Source organism: Bombus affinis, chromosome 6 (assembly GCF_024516045.1).
Source record: "Bombus affinis isolate iyBomAffi1 chromosome 6, iyBomAffi1.2, whole genome shotgun sequence".
In the NCBI taxonomy this organism is placed as follows: domain Eukaryota; kingdom Metazoa; phylum Arthropoda; class Insecta; order Hymenoptera; family Apidae; genus Bombus; species Bombus affinis.
The window spans coordinates 10,085,806-10,106,087 of record NC_066349.1 but is presented as its reverse complement, the minus strand read 5'-3'; the positions used below and the strand labels follow the sequence as shown (position 1 = coordinate 10,106,087).

The window sequence follows — 20,282 nt, the reverse complement described above, 5'->3', positions numbered from 1 at the left end:
ACATTCAATGGGAGCGTTAATGACGGAAGCGGAAAAAATTTGCGAAATCAACGTTGGCGAACGATGGCTGGTGGTTGGGACAGCGCGTAACAGCTGTTTTGCATAACATAATTAGTCAGCGAGCCGCACACGCTGGCCGGAATTAAAATTGGAGCTCGAGCGGGTCGCACCGCCTCTCGCAGCATCGTTCCCTTCGACCTTTTCCGGTAGACTGGCTGCGAGAACTCTCGAGAATAGAATTTGTTACGTCGCCATCTGGCGTCGGACCATTTGCCTACCTTTCGAAGCGGTTCTACGGGGAAATACCCCAAGACGTTATACGGTAGCATAGCAACTAGGTTGGACATGGGAACGTACCGAAGGTTTCCACGAATGGTAACGATATTTCTCTCGGAAAGTCGTACTTTGCAAGGATATTCGAGCGTTAGTGAAACGTAAAATCGCGAGCCGACTCGGTCGAACGACCTCCGACCTCCGGAGTAACGTAAATTCGACGGCTAGCGCGAATAGAATCCTCCGGAGGGCTATTCGCCGACGAATTTGATTGCTATCACCCGAATTCTCTTTATGAAACATTTCAAACGACGTGGTCGGAACGACGTACGCGAAGAAGGATTTTCGCGAATGAAAGGGATCGCACGGCGGAAGGAAGAAAATTGGTGGACCACGGCTGGTTGAAATCGGCAGGACAGAGATTAATCTCGCGATTAACAGAGCCGGTCGTCCGGTCGAAAACGAACATCGCGATCGTAGTGGCCTGATAATGGATTATCTGCTCGCGGGCATAATGTATCGCCCGCTGTCACGGCGGCCACGATGAATCACCTGGCTGCGACTTTCTCCGGTGAACGTCTCTCCAATTAACGCGGCTGAAAGCGACGATTAAGCGATTCGCTGGTAAATAATTTTTAAGCTCGCGCTGCTCATTTTTACGTAGGGAACGTCTCCACAGTGCCGATCGTTATCGTTTGGCAGCCACCCGAGTTCCTTTCCTCGCAACCAAAATGCCAGTTTCTATGACTCGATCTCTTCTTTTTCTCGTAGTATCGAGTCAATCGTGACACGAATAGTGATATACGATAGACACAAACGTCATTAACACGCGAATTTTGTATATTTTACGTCGATTGTAAAATGTTATTATATATAGTTTTTTAATACGATATTACTTGGATTATTTGTATCGTTGAAAATTCTTTAGCCCGTGAGATTCGTCTTATTTTGATTGTACTACAAAATTTAGTTACACGTGGGTCACCGATGACCACCGTAGCAGCCGGCGTGTTAATTTAACTCGCTTCCCCACACAGGGCGAGCTATCTCGAGATACGATAACGTTCGTATAATGGCCACGGCCTAGAGTTGCCCTATTATTCCAATTATGTACAATCGTAATCAACGTGCCATCAACTGCGACAAACCTTGTATATCAGTAAATGTTAATAATTACCGTAAGACGAAAATTACCCGACGAATATCCTTTTCCTATCGATCGGAAGAATCTGGCGATGGACCCAACCAGGGTAACCGATTAATTGTTAATCAACGATGGCAGCGGCCGAATAATTAGCGCCGCCAGGACTATCAACACAAGCGAGTTGGTACTTATTAACGGCGAGTTAATCGCGGACGGTCGGTAATTTATTTCTCGCGAGTTCCACTCGGCAGTGTCGAGTACAGCAAATATTTATCTCGGACTTGCTCTTTGAAACTGGCGAAAGTGGCTGTCTAAACCGCGCCTCTTTTTTTTTTTTTATATTTGCCCGACGCAGCGGCGAAATTAAAATTTCGCCTCAAGGGAGGGAAAGGTCGTGGGAACTTCGAGTCTGGAAAATTCGCCACTTCTACTGTTCCTCTTTTTCCAACCGGTCTCTGCGGACACGGGGCGCGAGAACGCGCAATTAGTGGCACGAGTGGAAAGGAAAAATTTTAAATGCCCCGCGCAATCTCTTAGATTCGATGAAATTCCATAAAAGCATGGAACTTGCGAAAAGATACGGTGCATAAGGTGGGAAATATCTTGTTCCATTGATACGTTCGATTATCAGCTACATGTATCGATGTAATTATTGTTTGGCATCTCTCAACGATGTAACGCGTGTCCTGGCTATGTTCGAGTAAAACCAAGCAAAAGAATTTCTTCTCAATCTCTGTCGTCACAGGAGATGGGAATCCTAGAGATTCTGCCGAACGTGTTAATCGACAAATGTTATGATTTGCCGCGCGTTTCCTTTCGAACGCGTGCAATGCCAATTTGTAAAAGTTGGAAGCGGCGCTCTGTAGCAAATATTTTACCAATTAGTTAAATCGACGCGCAACAGGCGAACCACGGGTGTCAAGAGTCTTCAGAAAACTTCGCAACGTCGAGGCACACGGCACGCGAAAGATATAACACTCGACTCGAACGTGAAACAATTAATTATCCCGTATCGAAAGGTGGCGTAATTATTTAATTTCGCGCTTCTCTGTGGTTCGACTCTTTCGTAAACACGGCACGCTGATTTCCAAAGGTTTCAAGGGTGTTACGTAGGTAGCACCGTCGCAATTAATTGAATCGCGGCGCAACAGACGAGATCCAGGTGTGGAGAGGGGTCGTTGAAGACGGCCGATAGAAAATCCTCGGCAAATTACCGCGAAATTTCGCGTTTTGCGTTTGGATACGCGCCAGCCGTTCGGTTAAAGCGCGAATTCGCGATGAAGGGTTACGGGGAGTAAGCTGCAGCTCCAACACACTGGATCGGCTCAAAAGTTCCTCTCTCTCTCTCTCTCTCTTTCGCTTTCTAGCCCCAGAAACTGCGCAGTAATTATTGCATAACTTCGACAGAGTCTCTTTGTTAACAACGAAAGCCTCTCTCGAGACGAGTATCCGATATTGAGCGCTCGAGGAAGCGTAAACTTGGTCTTCACGCTTCGGTTTCCGGTGCCCGTCATCGGCCATTCCCTCCTCTTTCGCCTAGCCGTTTGCATAACTTCTTTTTCCCTGGTGCGCTTTCGCGCGAGCATTTTTCTATTTCCCACGTGGGAAGTCGCGGGAGCTCGTAACATTTTGCATTACACGCTGTCCCGGCTTGCTTTGAACCTTTTCTGATTTTTTTTTCCACCGCATTTTCTCTTTTACACGCCGACTCTCCACCGTTTTGCGTTTTCCGTTTTTTACGATTCTTCGTACATAGTCAAACAACTTCCTTCGCCGCCGTTGGTCTCGGCGAGCTCAAACGTTGACAAACGAAAACCTCAAATATTTAGCGGTGGCACCTCGACCGTGTTTGTTTCTCATCCATCCGCAACTTTCTCGCTACTTTCGCCTCTTTTTCCTTCCGTGTCGTTCCTCTTAATTTAATAGCCTGTATTTCTCGCGGTTCTGTCCTTTCTCTGTGCCCGGTCTTTCTGAATTTGTCTCGCTTATCTTAGTCTCGCCTCCTTTGACTCCATTTTTCTTCCATTTTTACACACCGATCCGATTATTATTTTTCGCGCCGGATTGTCAGCTGTTCGTCGTCAGACGGTTTAATAACTCAAGCGAGTCAGCCTCTTCTTCGTTTTTCCGAGAGCAGCTACATCGTAAATATTGAAACTCTAACGATCCTCGGTGTTCAACGCGAGACGTCTCAAAGACCTTTCGAACGTTCGAGCTTTCCCAAGCTTGAGAAGAACTTCGGTGTAACACGTGTATAGACGCTTATTAAACGATGCATAATTTTACGCCATCTAATGAATTTGAAAACTTGTGCCAGAGCAAAGGGGAAGGTAAATCGCATTAGAAAGCTCGAGGAACTCGCGGGGAAACTTCGTTCACGGTACTCGTGAATCTTCGAAAGTCCCACAGGGACTCTTCTTCGTTACTTCAAAGATCCACCACGCTTTCATCACTTTTTAGTACTCGCTTAATGGTCAATGGGAAATTTTTGTAAATTTTTCAAGCCGCTGCAAGGAGTAGTGTCTAGTGGAAATCTACCAGGACAGATTAACGCGTTATTGATGGAACACTTAGAACAGATGTTTTTAATTTTTTAAACATCACGGGGAGGAGACGCGAAACGACGTTTGTTATATTGTTCGATTTAACACATTTTCTAAAAATATGAGGCTGCGAGACTGTGGTACGAATTATTTCACAGTATAATATATACAATATAATACAATACAATAATTACTTATGTATTAAATAAATAATAATATTACAAATTATAGTCCGTTCGTGCAAACAACTGTGTTTATTTTACAGATAGAAACCAATTTAACTCACGCCGGGCGGACTTAATTATTAAACCTCTCCATTAAAAATTGATCTTATCTTAACAAACGTGTTAAAAGAAACATCGAAGGGAATAATTTTGGAATAAATCTTGAGCTGGTCATCGAACAGCATTAAAGATTTGTTAATTAAGATTGGTTCGTTATTTGTATATAATTGTTCGCAAGTGTGTTTCCTTATGTTACGTGAATTTTAAAGTTCTAATAGGACATTCGACGAGTCGACGTGCCTTTAATATCGAAAAATATTCTTTGAATATTACATGAATTTAATCGACGACCCAATATGAACAAAATATTCATGCACCATGAATCATTCATTATGATTTCCATCAGGGGGTAACTTTTCTTGCCAAATCGGTGGAACTGAGATTTTCTAAGCGAGTTTCGCCATTTCAAATTCCTGTCCGCGTTATTAGACGGATGGAGCTTATGGCCACGGTAGATAGCTAGGTTGAGAACTTGCGGATAATCGCGTTAAAACACAGCAAGCTACTCGGGCCCTCGTTAATCCGTTCCGATGAAGTATAGCCGGCTCGATAGTGGGAAGAGTCTGGCCGACGTTTGAGAAATTCGCTTCCGTTACCGCCTATTCCCCGATTGATTAATATCCTCGAAAATTCATCCAGCCAGCTCGAATTTTAATTTTCAAATAACGAGTTTCGTTTAACGTTAATTCGATTAACAAATTTCCGATTCGTTACACTGGCAATAAATTCTCAATTTTCCAATATCGCAGAATCACAATAACACTCGACGCTAGCGCGAATTTCAATAATATCCGATGGTAATCAAAATTTAATAATTGCGATAATTTCCATGCGATTTTCTCGTAGACTAAATTTAGCTGCACGCCTACGTGTAACAGTTTGTATGGACTTTAGGACGGTCTCAGCTAGGATCGGATAAGGACCAGACGGCGCGCATCCCTTCAACGCCGACAATCATCTCGATACTTTAATCCAATCTACAAGTCCATACACCCTTCGTCTGACCCCTTATGATCCTCACGAAAATATCCTTCGCATGAGCCGAAGATCTCCATCTTGCTAACCTATCTTCAACATCATCTTCGTCCTTATCTTCATCTCCCTCGCTACGGCGATTCAGCGATCGCTCTGTCGTTCTATACCAGTGTTTTAAGAAATGTTTCCTGACATAACGTCGTGTCTGGTCACACTCGCCCTATACCGGTCTCAAACAAAATTATTTGTTTCAGGGTCATTCGTAAGTCGGACAAAACGAGCGACTCTAAAATCTAAAATCCAACACTGGTAACCAGAGGATTTTCGCGAAAGACTAAAGTCAAAGAAAGACTAAAGGATACGATCGTATCAGATACATCGCCCCTTTTTGAGAAACATCCTGACCAAATTATTTCTCTCGAAGAAAACCCCGCAAATCTCTCGGTACATAGGAAATATCTCGGTGACGAGTCCCTCCGCTTCCGGTTGCTCGTTGAATTGGCCGAAACGCAGGAAACGGTACCCCATCACCGTGGAAGGAACGTTTCCCCAGGTTGCGATCGCTTCGAAGCTGGCTGACTTTCGCGTGTTCCATTTTCGAGGGCGGATCGATAAGCCCGATGAAAATTCCGGGTTCGGACCACGCCGGCAAACCGTGGAACGTTTCGCGTAATGCGTCGCGGTTCTCGGTGAGCCGAGACGAACGCCGACCGGATAAATAATCGATCGATCGGCGTCGTAGCAGCGCGCAACAAAGTTGACGATGGCTACGGACCGACTCTGCCTATTGGCAGAGAGTTACGCAACACCTCTGGCCACCGGTGACCTCGAAACGCCGTGAACCGCTTGGAACGCAGCGCGAAATGCCTCGAATGGCTCGCCGCGTACCTTCGAAACCGGAAGTCCAGCGAGCCGTTGCTAAAATTTCCGAATCCTTGCGAGGAATCGTTGGATCGTGTTTGATCATCGACCAGAAGGGTTTCCCATTGATCGGAATTCTTCTGTTAATACGTTTATCGAGATTTTACGTAGAAATTAGACGTCGATGGGCAGATTCGAGAATTTTCTCTGGATATCGTTCAGAGGCAACGAATCTCAAATTGAGAAATATTTTACGATCTGATCTATTTTACATTACCGATAGAAACCTTCTATTTGGTTCTTTTCGTTCTCGACTGGTTAGAATTCTCGCGTTAACTGGATCAGTGGAATTTTACATAGGAATTAAAAGTTTAAGAGAATTGGATAAAAGTTAGAAGCGACGAAAGGATTGGAGAATTTTCTCTGAAGATAGTTTCTAGCCAACGAACCTCAAAATTGAGGAATATTGTTTGCCTTGGTCGGTTTTAAAGTACCGATAGAAACCTCGAAGCATCTAACACGAATCCGATACAGCTCTATTTATATGACACAGTCGGGAGTAACTGGATCAGTCGGATAATACTCTTTTCTCCGCTGTTTATAGGTTCGCATAATCGGAGCTAATTTTCATGTACGGTAGAATTTCTTTTATCCGAAACGAACGAAATATTTCGGATAATAGGAATTCCCTTGCTACCTCCCATCAACCGCTATGAGTTTCGATAATAGAGATCCACGTTCGGATAACTGAGATTGAACAACCATTTCCACACAAATTGTGTGAAATTATACGTCAGCTTAGACAAAACACGCGGACGTGTACGATTTCGGAATACGCAATCGTCTAACTGAAAGTACGTACGAGCATAGTTCGAATAAAGAGGCTCAGCTCGTATAACAGACGGTAAACGGAAAGTGGTTCGTATAAGCGGCGGTCGGATAAACGGAATAACTGAATTTTGTTACTCGTTCGAAGACGAAAGTGAAATTAAATTGGACTGAAATTTGAAGTAATACCGAGGCAGAAATATTAATTCATAAAGCGATAGATCGAGCGAACGGGAGTTGGATAATAAGAGTCGAGTGACGCATTCCAAATGTAAACCGAGTACTGCGGCGACGTTAGTTCGGGTAAACGGAGTTCGCATAAATGGAGTTTTACTATAAAAATACTCGCCATACACTATCAGAGTTTATGCAGACAGTCTGTGAGATAATGCAAAAAGTTGCGAAAACCGTAGGTTACAACCGTTGCACAGGTTCGATTCCACGCGGACCACTAAAAATTCCGAGTAAACGAACTTCCTGCATGGCATTCCGACGGGAAGCCGCGGAATTTCCCGTAACGCGGACTCCGCAACGATTCTCTTTGGCGACCAATCCGCGCTCGAATCTTCGTCCATGGAACATTAATTAGTGGACGGATCGATGCTCGGCGTTTCTTTTCTCTCGCTGAGCCTCCCTTGCCCCCGTGTTTTCCCCGGTCCCTGTGTTTTCCTCATCGGCAGCCCCTTTATTAAGCCTTCGTTGTCCGAGCTGCTTTTCAATCCGGCCGCTTTTTCGTCGCGTGTCTTTGATCCATTGGAAACCGTGGAGCGTTTTCGAGACACGGGAAAAATCGCGGCGGAATAATGGAAACCGAGGAATCAAACCTGCACCGATCTCAAAACCAGTATTTTCTCCTTCTTTGCTTCCTTGCTTTTCCTTTTTAACGTAAAACAACGATTTTAGAAAGAACGATTATCCGAAGGCTGCGCGCGTCCAACCGGCGGCGACTCTCTAATTGCAACGTGTTCGCACCAAGTGCTTGGCTCGATATTTTTCATAGCGCGTTCCTCCTCAGAAAGTAAAATTAAACAAGCTACCGTAGCGTAATTTTCATTATGGAAATTAAAGTATCCTTCTTCGCAATTATGCAAATCCACGGAAACTGAATAAAAAAGAATCAAAATTTCGTCGAAAGAACGTACCTAAAGACGAGAAACGGAGGTGCGTAAAAAAGACAAGCGAGCAACCGTGGCGCCTGACAGACGCGTTTTAATCGTCGAGCGGTGCCGGAGTGTTCCTCGAGACGCGGAGGCCACTTGAAAAATTCATCCTCACCTCTGGCAATCCCAGAGGAAAATCGAACAGAGCTCGAGGACCACCGCGAGTCCTCCACAGTGAATTTTCCTCTTCGTACCGGTCTTATCGCTCATGGATATTCATATTTCACTGGTTTATCGATCCCAACGGTGTGGAAACTCAATGGATTTATCGGGAAATAATTTCGTTAGCAACGTATTATGAGACGAAGCTTTTTCCTTGGTTATTTGTTCCCGGATGAGTGACGATAGAACGAACGATAAAGAGTCGATAACGTGGACAAAGTAGCGGGAATCGGTCGGCGGAGTTCGCAATTAAAACTTTGCTCGTGAAAAGTGTCATCCGTTCGAAATCGGCGCATCCAGCTCGCGCAGCGATTCTATTTTCCAATTTTTCAGGCTGTTCAAACACGCGTACGTAGGTTTTCGTAACGCGCCGTACCTGGCTCTCGAACGACGCAAATGAGAAACAGATCGTCGTTTAGATGTTAAACTACGTTGTCATAGATCTCAGTTAACGTGGATTAATTCGCGACAGTTTAGATTTTGGATAACGTGCGTTGGATTAGGAATACGTTAACGAGTATCCATAGTGGTACAGGTCAATAATGACGTAGGACCACGTCTAGGAAAATTCACAGCAACTTACTAAGCCGGATTAGCTACCCGTTAATGAATATTCGCAGTAGTACGAGTCAATCATCAGGTAGAATTACCTTTGAGAAAATTCACAAAGGCTTAGCGAATTCGACTAGGGGTAGGTTAATGAATAACCGCGGTAGCATAGGTCAATTATGCCGTACGGCTATGTTTAGGAAAATTCACAGTTGGTAAGCCGGATTAGGGATACGTTACTGAATATCCGCAGTAGTAAAGGTCAATTACGACGTAGGGCTACCTTTAGGAAAATTCGCAAAGGCTTAGTAGGTTGGATTAGGGATGCGACAATGAATATCCGCGCTAGTATAGGTAAATTATGGCGTGGAGCTACGTTCAGGAAAATTCACAGTGCCCTGATAACTTGGATTAGGGATACAAATGTTCGCAGTAGTATAAGGTCGACATTGACGTAGGTTACGTTTAGAAAAATTCAGTATAGACAAGAGTAACGTAGGCAAACCGTGGATTAATTTAGTAATACTGCAAACTAATGATAGTTAATAGGTGTACGTCAACGTAGATTCACGGTACTCGTTAACGCGTTAACGCGAGCACGGATCGTTGATTCGCAGTAGCGCAGACCAACGACGACGCAGACCTAAATTCGGGAAACCATATGATAACCCAGATTTGCGGTAGACTAAGTCAACGTTATCACGAGTCTACACTGATCGAAATGCAACTCAACCACGATTGCTCCAATGTTACGCAAACTCAAACCCCCGCTTAACCCATCTCGGAGGTAACTCAGGTCTAGGTTAATCCCTACCCACCATCTTCGGAACTAGAAGCAACCCAAGCTTAGTCTAATCTACACCTGGCTTACCCTTAAATCCGTACTTACCTCAACCAAGAGGCAATGGAAGTCTACAACAGCATCGTGTACGCGCCACTTCCATCCTACGATAAACTAAATTCACAGCTATGAAACCGAACATCAACGCTGAACACACGTTTCACGCATAATAATATAATCTGAATGCACTGTGTCGGAACCTTGGTCGAAGATCGACAAACACTCGCGGGACGTAGCAATCGTTCGAATTAGTTTGCGGCAAAATACGATTCATTGTTCGCCGTTGGCCAACCTCGAATTCGATAAATTCGATTCGCAAATTCGTCGTCGAAATAGCGTACGGTTAATCACCGGAACGACGTTTTAGCCTATTGTGCGTCGGACAGTGGCGCAGAGAGAAAAAGAAAGAGAGAGAGAGAGAGAGAGGGAAGAAGAGAAGCGCATCGAATATTTTTCCTGTCGCGTATTTCCACGCGGTCACTCGGTCGGGCTGGCATTAATGAAAGTTATATACCGCGATCGTATTAACGTATGAATTCGATCGTACATTTTGCCGCAGTAGATACAACGTTGTCATTGTAATCGACGAAATCCCATGGATATGGCGAATAATCGATTCGAGGAATACGAATTAAATATTCATGTCGGCTGGGAATACGCGAAATCCAATTGACTTGCTCTCGTAACAAAACGGTGCATATGTATTTTTCATTTTTATTTTCCTTTTTTTGTTTTTATGTTAGCAACGAAATGAAGCGGACCAGTATTTTCATATTTTACGAACAGATTTTCATTTTCTAAAATTCATCGGTGAAGATAGAAGATACCGAGGAAAAAGTTCTTCAGAGTGGTATGTATGGTCGTTCTAAGAGTGAAATTTAGATCATTTAGGCTACACACAGGGAGAATATGTGAATTATACGCATCGGTGGCATGTACGTTACTTGTGGAATATACGGTCTAGAATTTGGAATATATCTGCAAATTAATCGACCATGCCTCAGATATAATCCCCTCGCATCAAATTTCAATCAAGTACATTAAGCGTATCGCATACAATATCGATTCCAATTCCTAACTAAAACATAATTTATAACATAATTCGATTCGATAGGATTCGTAAAGCCAATGTTTCGTAATATTCTTTCGTTTCACAACTCGCAAACACGTATGAAATCTCTCGATTGCCTTTGTACGATATAAATATGAAATATCGTCCACTTGATCGTGAAGAATGGTGGCAGAAATGACAAAAGCTACATATGAAAAGCTATCGCTTAACTGCGCGCAGTGGCTAAGTTGATCGCGTTTGCAATTACCGATAATGCTCGCGATTCGTCAGAGGCTCGTGGTTAACGCGGTAAAATATCGCGCGACGATTCGCTACCGCTTTAATCCCGCTATTTGTGCGCGTATGCCAAGCTGCCCCAGCGATTTCAACTTTATTACTCGTTCTTCGTTCGCTTCTCGCTTGTTATCCTCTGATAACGCGTTATTTAAATCGGTCGGTGATCTTGCCGATGTTAGAAAGAAATTTTTATCCCATGTATTATGAAAGTAAATTCGCGTTAACGTAAATCTCCGTTCATTCCAACTACTATATTTCTAGACCGATAGATCGCCTAATTTATGGTAAATATATGCAAACGTAGATCTTTATTAACGCCGATATAGATTACCGCAGGTAATGCGACACCGTTGACCTAAACTACTGCGAATCTAGGTTAACGTTAATTTCAATCGTAAATCTACGCTAACTTAGACCTTGGTTAACATCGAACTCAACTGCTACGTAACTCTTCTATGGTACTATGAAATATTGCTAACATAGACCCACGGTAGCGTTGACACACGCTAATGAGAATTTACGCGAACGTTGACTCGTGCCACTGTGGCTGGTCGCCAACTCTCAGTCGATCTACCGTAAACTTACGTTAGCGAAAACATACCCTAGCGTTGACTTACACTACTGTAAATTTACATCAACGTGCAACTGAACGGGCGTGAGCCTATACCGACGTACACCTTAGAAATAAATAAATAACGTAGACTACTACAGGATGCGCCAGAAACACACAACGGTTTTCAAAATTGAATCCCTAATCAGCTCGATTAGCGTCGCTGTAGTACTAGCCACTATCACGTTCTCTGTTCCTTAGGAGCTTAGTCGAGATGGAATTCTCGATAACATGTTTCCGGTGCCGGTAATCTCTCACTTTGGTCGAAACGTAAGGTGTACGAACAGCAAGGCAAGTCTGAACGGGGTAAAAGATCAAATTCACAATTGTTCGGGAAGACCCGAGAGACGCGTTACGTTATCTATCCCGGACAGGTTGAACGAGCGTATTCAACGGAACGGTGGACATTTAACTAATTTCATTCTCAAGGAGTAGCGTTATCCATTAATTTTCCACACAGATCCCATCGCTATGGGACAACAGATCTTTACGTTTCCCTCTACGATGCGTCTTTTTGGCGTTACAACTACCAGCGACTAAGACGTGAAATTTACCATCAATTTAATCAAAACCACAGTGGAAGATAAATGAAAAAGTATTTGGTACAAAAGAGAGGGGCTGTGTCCGGAATTTTGAGTAGCCATCCCTTTATGACACGTTCCCTTCTTTAGGAAATTCCGAATTGCATGTCCTCCCCGAGCTGTAAACCTAACGACTCCGAGATCACGTAAAAATCCCCTGGAAAGGACCAGCCGGAAGGGCACGATGGACAAACGAAACCCAACGGCTGGTAGGGAGAATCAGCAACGTAGAAGGACAGTTCATCAACGGACATCGTACCGTACGGGTGAAAGACTTCGATCCCAACGAGATCTTACCACCGCTGTGAATCACATCACACGTTACGTTTATACAACAAGTTCAACACAGTGCTGGATTACTCCAACACTCGATACACTAAACCTCCTCCACCTTGAGCGTTAATTCATTCGAGGTACGCGATATCGACCGATCGGTTTGACCTGGCCGGTCGCTCTTTAGTCGATAATTCGCAACAGGCTGTTAAAGCCAGGTATTTGGTAAAAACGATCGTTCGAGTCCTGCAAAATGCGCCACTATCTGATTTATAAAATTTCTATTATTGAGAAATGTATAATTTTGTGTGCTAGACTAGATTGGCCGCGTAGTAGTGACACGCGTATGTGAATATGAGTGTGTGCAAGTATGCGTGAGCGTGGCGTCTCGAAAGAGACGGATGAATGTAACTGTTCTGTTGGCAGTGTGGTATGGAAGATGGTGAGACAAAGAGAGTGCTGAGAATAGTGCAAATGTACATCGACGAAGATCCCGAAAATCGTTTATTAAATAAATCTAAAGCTATTTTAATACGAATTCTAAGTGTAACCTCATTGTTGCTTTACTTTTATTTCGGCAATTAAAATCCACAATTCTCAATATCTATAGAAAGTAAAAGATTAAGAAAACGGGTCGTTATAAACACTGCGATAATTCTAGTATTAAAAGACCTTCAGATGCTTTTTCCGCACCCCGGAGAAATATACTTTAACGTTAATCCACTCTATTACAAACCTTTATCAACGCAGACGTTACTTTAAATCTACCGTCATTGTCTCGAACTGCTCTATATTCCTACGCTAACGACGATTTAAATTACCGTAATTCCGACGACAATATTAATCCAGGCTATCGCGCACTTTTATACGTGGTATGCAGCTCCATTCGCAGAATTAAACTTTGAGAAGAATCACCCGATTATAATATCAACGCGAATACCATTCGAGGCATTCCGTTCTAACGAAGTGGAGGGCAGCTGATTACAAAGTTCAATGCGCTCGTTCCGAATCGTTAGACGTTCAGACGGAATCTGACGACGATCGTACATCACTCGGATACGGTTTCTTCTCCGTAGGATGGTGAACTCCGCGTGCAGCGAGGAAATAAGACGGATAAAGAATGGAACGACGGTGTGCTCTGCGCGAACATTATGCGGGGGGCTCGTCGGTTAATTTGATTTGCAGATAAAAACAAAAATAGAGGAACGAAGGCTCGAGAGGGTGGCTCTTTCGACCCTCTTGAATTCATTCGATGGACATTTGCAAGTAATGCGAGAGCCCGGCTCTCCACTGCTCGGTGAAATTGGCGGCAAACATTTCCATCGTGTCCTAGGAAACGCTCTTAGATTCCTTCGTCGTTTAAATCGAAGAAAAGAATAGCGAATGGGTGAATGGAATATCATTTTTCTTCGCGAAATACCTTCTCGTTCGAAAGTCTTAGGATATCTATTTTTAATAGGATTTTCATATCTCGGGTGAAAGATGTATTTTTAATTGCACGGCATCTTAAGTGTATTGGCATCGTGCGATTTAATTAAGATTCCATTTCTTCGTTACGTATGTTGTTTCATTGAATTAAGAAGTCAACGTGGTGATTGTCCTGTGACTTTTGAGCGAGGATGTACGGTAAAGCGTATCCTCGGCTTTCGATTCTTCTATTCGTGTAACGCACGACGCTCGATATTTCCAGGAATAAATGGGAAAGAATAGATATGAAATAAATTTCGTTTCTCCTCTGTACCATTTGTCGTTTCATCCGCGTATTTTATAATTTGTGTCCAAGCAGTGTGGAGTATTTTTTTTCAATTCCGTGACGCAGTGGCACGACCTGGAATAAAATGCGCGCGGTACGGCCTCGTTGCCGGCGATTTGATTACTCTCGAAGAAAATAACAAATCCCCTAATAAAATTTGAAAAAGCAACAGAAATAAATAAACCGTTCTAACTAGGGAGGAAAAATCCCGACGGAGCAATTATTAAACTGTAGAGTTGCGCGCGCGGTAATTTCACATTTTCGTCTTTTCGGAGCACGGCGAATCAACTAAAAAATCAAACGGAAATCCAAGAGAGAATTTTCTCGCGATAATTAACGGAAGTCGAAAGAAAAATAGAAAACTGAGAATCCGCACGATGAAAACTACGAGACTAGAGTTTGAGGATTCCAAAGGGAAGAAAAAAGCGGAGGAAAAATCGGGGAAAGAGCAAAGGCCGGTCCGGCCGAAGCAAATACTCGTGTTCCCGCGTCTTTTACATCGTGTCAACGCTCGTTCAGTTTGTCGAGGGTCGTTTGAACGTGCCCCAACTTCATGACTTATGGATACGTGTTACACTTCACCGATCAACTCGCGGCAACCATGCTGTTTCCGCTTGCATTCGCCCTCGAGACGCGGTTATTTTGTCTGTCGACCGACGTAGGAGGCGGAACAAACTTGTCTCGACACTATTTACCTCGGTTACCTACTCTAATTTTGCTTGACAATGGACGTAGCCACTTCCGCATGTAGAAAATGGAAACTGAAATCCAGTCCGAGGAAACGTAGCTGTACCGTGATATTATTTAGATTTAAGCGTCGTTTAGCTTTATTTTTGAATTGATTTTCGAATTTATTTTGGTATCATAAATATTGTACCATTTATTCCCACGTTTCGTATCTCGCATCTGGTTTAAATAGCGAGATCGAAGAAAATTGAGGCAAATTTACCGAGCTTGACTCACGATAGCGATCGCGCTGCAATTAGATCGCGTCAAGTTCAAAGCACCGATCAAAATCGCTTGCACGTAATCCAATAAGAGCATTCACCGTAGGTGGTCCGGTCAAATCAAATGAAAATCTGTCGACCGTGGCGTCGGTTTGCTGGCGATCAAGACCGCGGTCAACAGCCGAAAAGGAACATGGAGGACGACCGTTTAATTACATTAGCAGGACATTACAGCGAACTATACGATTACAGTTAATATTCGAAAGATATCGTGAGGCGTCTCGCAAAATAAAATTGTGAACTGAAATAGGGAAGAAACTTCAAAAGAATGGATAAGCGAACTGCGATGGGATTTGGTTGTTTTTGATCGAAAAATTCTAAATTCCCATAATCTAGGTTTTGTTCGAGTATATACGAGTATATAAGATGTAAGCAAAAATACCTCGTGCGCTCCCATAATTCTGTCTAATCCGAAATTAGCCGTATTTGAGTATAATTGATAAATTTTCGAACTCGATTTTCTCAGCAGCTAAGCCGAGAACGAACAGAAAATGTAATTCTACATCTTTTTCTTACTTTTGCACGAGGAATCACGTCGTGTCTTCTTTTACGCGTTACTCGGTCGAATCCTGTGTATTAAGACACATAGCGATAGCATTAAGTATCTTTTCAAGTATAACAATAAAGACGACTTAACACGAGTTTCCGCAATAGCAATATTAAAATTAAATAAATTAGCTTTACTTTGCCTTTACTTGGTGTTCGCTGCTTTACCGCTCCTCACTGTCCTCCAAACTTGGAGAAATCTGCATTCGGTGGACCTGTCTAGGACTAAAGTCCTAAAAGTCTAGATCCAGAGAGACTTAGATTGAGGTAATTAAAATTACGAACGTAATCAGCGTCCAAGCGAACTTCTTTCACTGCGACCAACACCCGGTATGACCCAGATTCTAAGCACCCAAAATTCGACACCGCCCATCATTTACTCTAACGTAGACGTCATTATCTCCATCCTTTTACCGCTTTCCACCAGCCTTCGTTTCTCCGTGTTCCTCCCCTTGCGATAAATCATGGCTCGAATCCAGAGACAGCGAAACAGGTTGCCTTAATTTGATTCACGAAAGAAATATTCCGTTCTGTTCTACCGCGACGTATTTAGTATGCCGCGGCGCCTGCTCCCAGCCAGCTAATTGGAAATTATGTAACGTCACAGCCACGACAACGTGTTTCCCGTGGAAGGAACGCAGGAATAATGTCGCGTCTCGCCTGTTTTCCTGCCGTTCCTTTGTTCCTCTCTTTAGACCGCGTCGCGCCGCCGCCATGGAGACTCGAGTTATTAAGGGCGTAATCAAGTTCGCCGATGACGCCTCTTTCTTCTTACTTCGTTGCGACCGTTGCCCGCTGAAAAATGAACCTTCTTACCGTCACGGCCAGATGGAGGACGTCCAGTGGTTTAATTAGTCATTCGATTGCTGCCTCGGCGGCTTCGTTTCGCGTTTTGTTACAGCGAAAATCAATTTTTCACGTACAATCGCGAAAAGCTCGCGAGATGCAAATAGATTTACAAGCTTGCTGCTAGCTTAGCTGACGTATCAACTTTGTATCGCGTGCTCTTCACCGCGTTACCTGACAGTAGCATATTCCCAAGTGTATATATCGCACAGGATGGGTGATCGTAGTAGAACCGGCAGGAGGTGATTCTACGTGAAGAGATAAGAAAGAAATTTGCTACAGCGTCTGTTCATCCGAGGCTTTCGTTCTCGGGAAAATCGACTTTGAATATTTATAAAGTGTACTTAAATTTGGCTAATTCCGAATTGATTAAGAGCAAGTAATCGATAGGAGCTTGAACTATCTTTGAGAGCAAGCCTAAATTGTAGAATAAACTTTGTTCATAAGACGCTTCAATTTCAAAAAAGTAAACTTGAAAATGTATCATGCGTGTGTACAAGACCACATCGTAATTAAAGTAACTTTATTCCCTCGAAAACGGAACTTTAAACGGAGAAATTTTATTTTACTTTCTTTCGCATGTATAATAACCCTTTGCGGGTCGCTTGCTCCTACCTGATCGATAGTTGGCCAAGTTAAAATATACTTTGCGAATCTTCAAAGTCGATTTTCTCGAAAACGAAGCCTGAGACGAAAAACTATTGTATCAAGTTGTCTTCTCATCTCTTCACGTAGAACCGCCGCGGTTCTACTACGATTATCATCCCATTCTGTAGTTGCTCGTTGCTCTTGTCAAGTACAGATCTGTTTTGTAAAATCACGATATTTTTTCTACCAGTTGTGTTTAAATTTCCTTTCGTCCGCAACTCTGTAGTAATATGGTTTGAAATGACTTGCATATAGCAACGTTTTAGCCCATTCTGTTCCACAGAATCCCCTGATAAATTAATTGGACGTGGAAATAATTAGTCTGTTTCGCCTACAAAATTAATCGACTTCGTTACATTACTCCATGCAAAACAAACAGGCCTCGGCCCTCCACCCCCCGCCCCCCGCTTTATAGGGTGCTTCATTAATTGCCGCGTCTCGGTCGTTCACGTTTTCTATGAATTAACAATTACGGACTCACTGATAAATCAATTTAACACGGCACGCGATTATGCCGCGTTGACTCCGAAATTAATTGTCGCAATTATACCGTCGTTCGCAAAAACAAACACATTGCCCAAACGCAACACCGCGTGTTACAGACTGCTTTAAAAATGGCGCGTGACGCACCAAGGATTTATTGCATTTCTCGAAATACATCGGTCCATGACGGACCAAAATTTTACAGATTTTTTACAAAATTACAGCGTCAGAGATCAACAACCGCGGGTTGCTTTACAAACGAAGAAAACGAAACGACCCCTCGACTCTTTTCTCGACCGGTTTCGCCGTTTACGAATTCGTAAGAAATCCTTGCAAATAATTTGAAACACGTTGACTGCGGTAATAACCATAATTATCCGATTCCTTCGGAACGTTTTATTCTCGAATGGAATGGCGATAAGGTTGTTTAAGCCTCGACGAATAGATCATTTCCCAAAAAACATATTTTTCTCATTATTTTTTTTTGTGAGAAATATCAGCTGATCACAAGCCAAAGTGATTGACGTCGTTTTTTGGAATTTTAAAAATTTTAATGCCAAACAGCTTCTTTGATACTTATCTTGTATAGTTTCGTTAATTTTCTCCACGTTTTATCTTGCGTCGTCGATCGATCTGGAAAGTAAGCGCGGCTCGTACGATTCGCGTGGCTCAGGTAGTTGCAATTTTCACTGACGGCGCGTGAATCATATTGGGTTGGCAACTAAATGATTGCGGACTTTGTCAATACCACCTAATGACAGAATCCGCAATCACTTAGTTGCCGGTCCAATACGTCGGTTCGTACGAAAATAGGTGTAAAATTCGCAACGTTTGAGAATCGATCGTTGAACTCGCGGCTGTTGTAATATTCGGTTGGCAACTAAGTGATTGCGGATTTTTCGATACCACCTAATGACAAAATCCGCAATCATTCAGTTGCCAACCCAATAGATTCTCGGAGCGTCGAGTTATGCTTCTCACGGCTGGCAAAATGTTAATCCCACGTTTCTCGATTTCTACTTATCTCGACGATACAGTCGCGGAGAGCAAGCAGAATTCTATTTAAGCCAGGTAAAGCAAGGTCGAAGTTAACGTAAAATCTGATAAGAAGATAGCCGACTAGACGAACCCAGAGATACTCCAAAAGTCTGACAGACAACCTAATTTCGAGTTTCATCAGAATTAAGATACTCGCGTCGCGGAATCTGTCTGGATCTTCGTTAGTCTGGTATTTTCGATTCGCAATGGCCAGCTCGACGAAGATGGTATTTTAAAACGGCGCAAATAAAGCAACAAAGTGACGGACCATTAGCGGTAGCCAGGCTTCCGGAGCCAGATATGAAAAGGTCTTTCTAAACGGCCAGGACATTACGACGACGATAATTAATGAAACTGTACACCGTTACGCCGGCATTAACTCGTTAGGGGGCTGCTGCTTGGGAAATTGTGCCCGTCTCGCGGAGAATTAGGGTGTAAATGGTAATGAGCGAGCTGAAGGGAACACCACGAGCAACTTACGTTTCTGGTAAACGTATTTATGGCTCTTCTTGTCCGGTTTCGAAACCCCTTTGTCTTTTAGTATTACGTGAGTCTAGTCTACAACGTTTGATTTCTGGTCTCTGATAAAGCGTAGATCGTAATCCAAATCCTGCACTGATAATATCCGCGACCAGATAATTCGGGCATCAAGGCTCGCAGTTTCTCTCATCGCCATTGTGCGTTACAACGTTCGCTGCAACGTGAAGCGAAAATTCGTATGGTTCGCGAATAAAATTCAAACTTGTACCATTAGCCAGCTCCTACAGTGGCTCCGAATATTATTTGCACGCCATTGTGTACCCACTACAACGTCGAAATACTAATTAATTAGTACGTCAAATCCTGAAACGCCCAGCGGTGCTTTCGTGCGACTGCAGAAATTTGGTGAAAACGAAACGTACACCGCCCAATAAAAGGAAAGCTTCGTGGCAAAAGAATAAACGTAAGCGCAAACACTTTCTGCTGCTACATAAAGGTATACAATAGGTACGAACATACAGTAGCAAAAACAGGATGGAGGGGAAGTAACGCTCGACCGAGTTGAAATAAACTCAGAATCCTTTTTTCCCCGTTTCTCAAATTTTTAGCAACTCGCTCGTAGAATCGGTCGTACACGTCATCCTCGTTTACCGATCGATATCACCGATCTCCGGCCGATCCTCGCGATGTCACGATCGCCAAGATAGTTATACCTAACTGGTCAAAGAATCAAAGAGCCTCATCTCGGCTGCGCAAGGGAAATCGATCGAGCCGGGTCTGCCATCGTGCCATTTTCATCACGCGCGCCCCGTTAGGTTAACGAAGAAGCCTCCGAACAGGACACTCCGGTATTTATTGCGCGCGTAAACATCGACGATCGGCTCGAAACGACGTGTCCCGATATCCTGTCGAACGGCGGCGGTCCACTCGACTCATCCCCTCGACCGTACGGGAGTGATCGATATCGGTATCGGACCGAGCACTCCAACGTACGCGGTGTTCGTGTAAAGCCCGCGTGTGTACATTTTCCGCGAGGCTGGATCACGTCG

General features: G+C 43.5%; 1 protein-coding gene, 1 long non-coding RNA gene and 1 pseudogene across 7 annotated transcripts in view; 1 reads left to right on the top strand and 2 right to left on the bottom strand.

The window, feature by feature from the left end:
- LOC126918036 (uncharacterized) overlaps nt 1-20,282 on the top strand; it is a 178,052-nt gene that overhangs the window by 16,699 nt on the left and 141,071 nt on the right. The gene's annotated exons all lie outside the window — the stretch shown is intronic.
- LOC126918072 (uncharacterized) overlaps nt 1-20,282 on the bottom strand; it is a 195,045-nt gene that overhangs the window by 48,498 nt on the left and 126,265 nt on the right. The gene's annotated exons all lie outside the window — the stretch shown is intronic.
- The window catches only part of LOC126918046 (uncharacterized), a 254,831-nt pseudogene that overhangs the window by 137,151 nt on the left and 97,398 nt on the right, over nt 1-20,282 (bottom strand).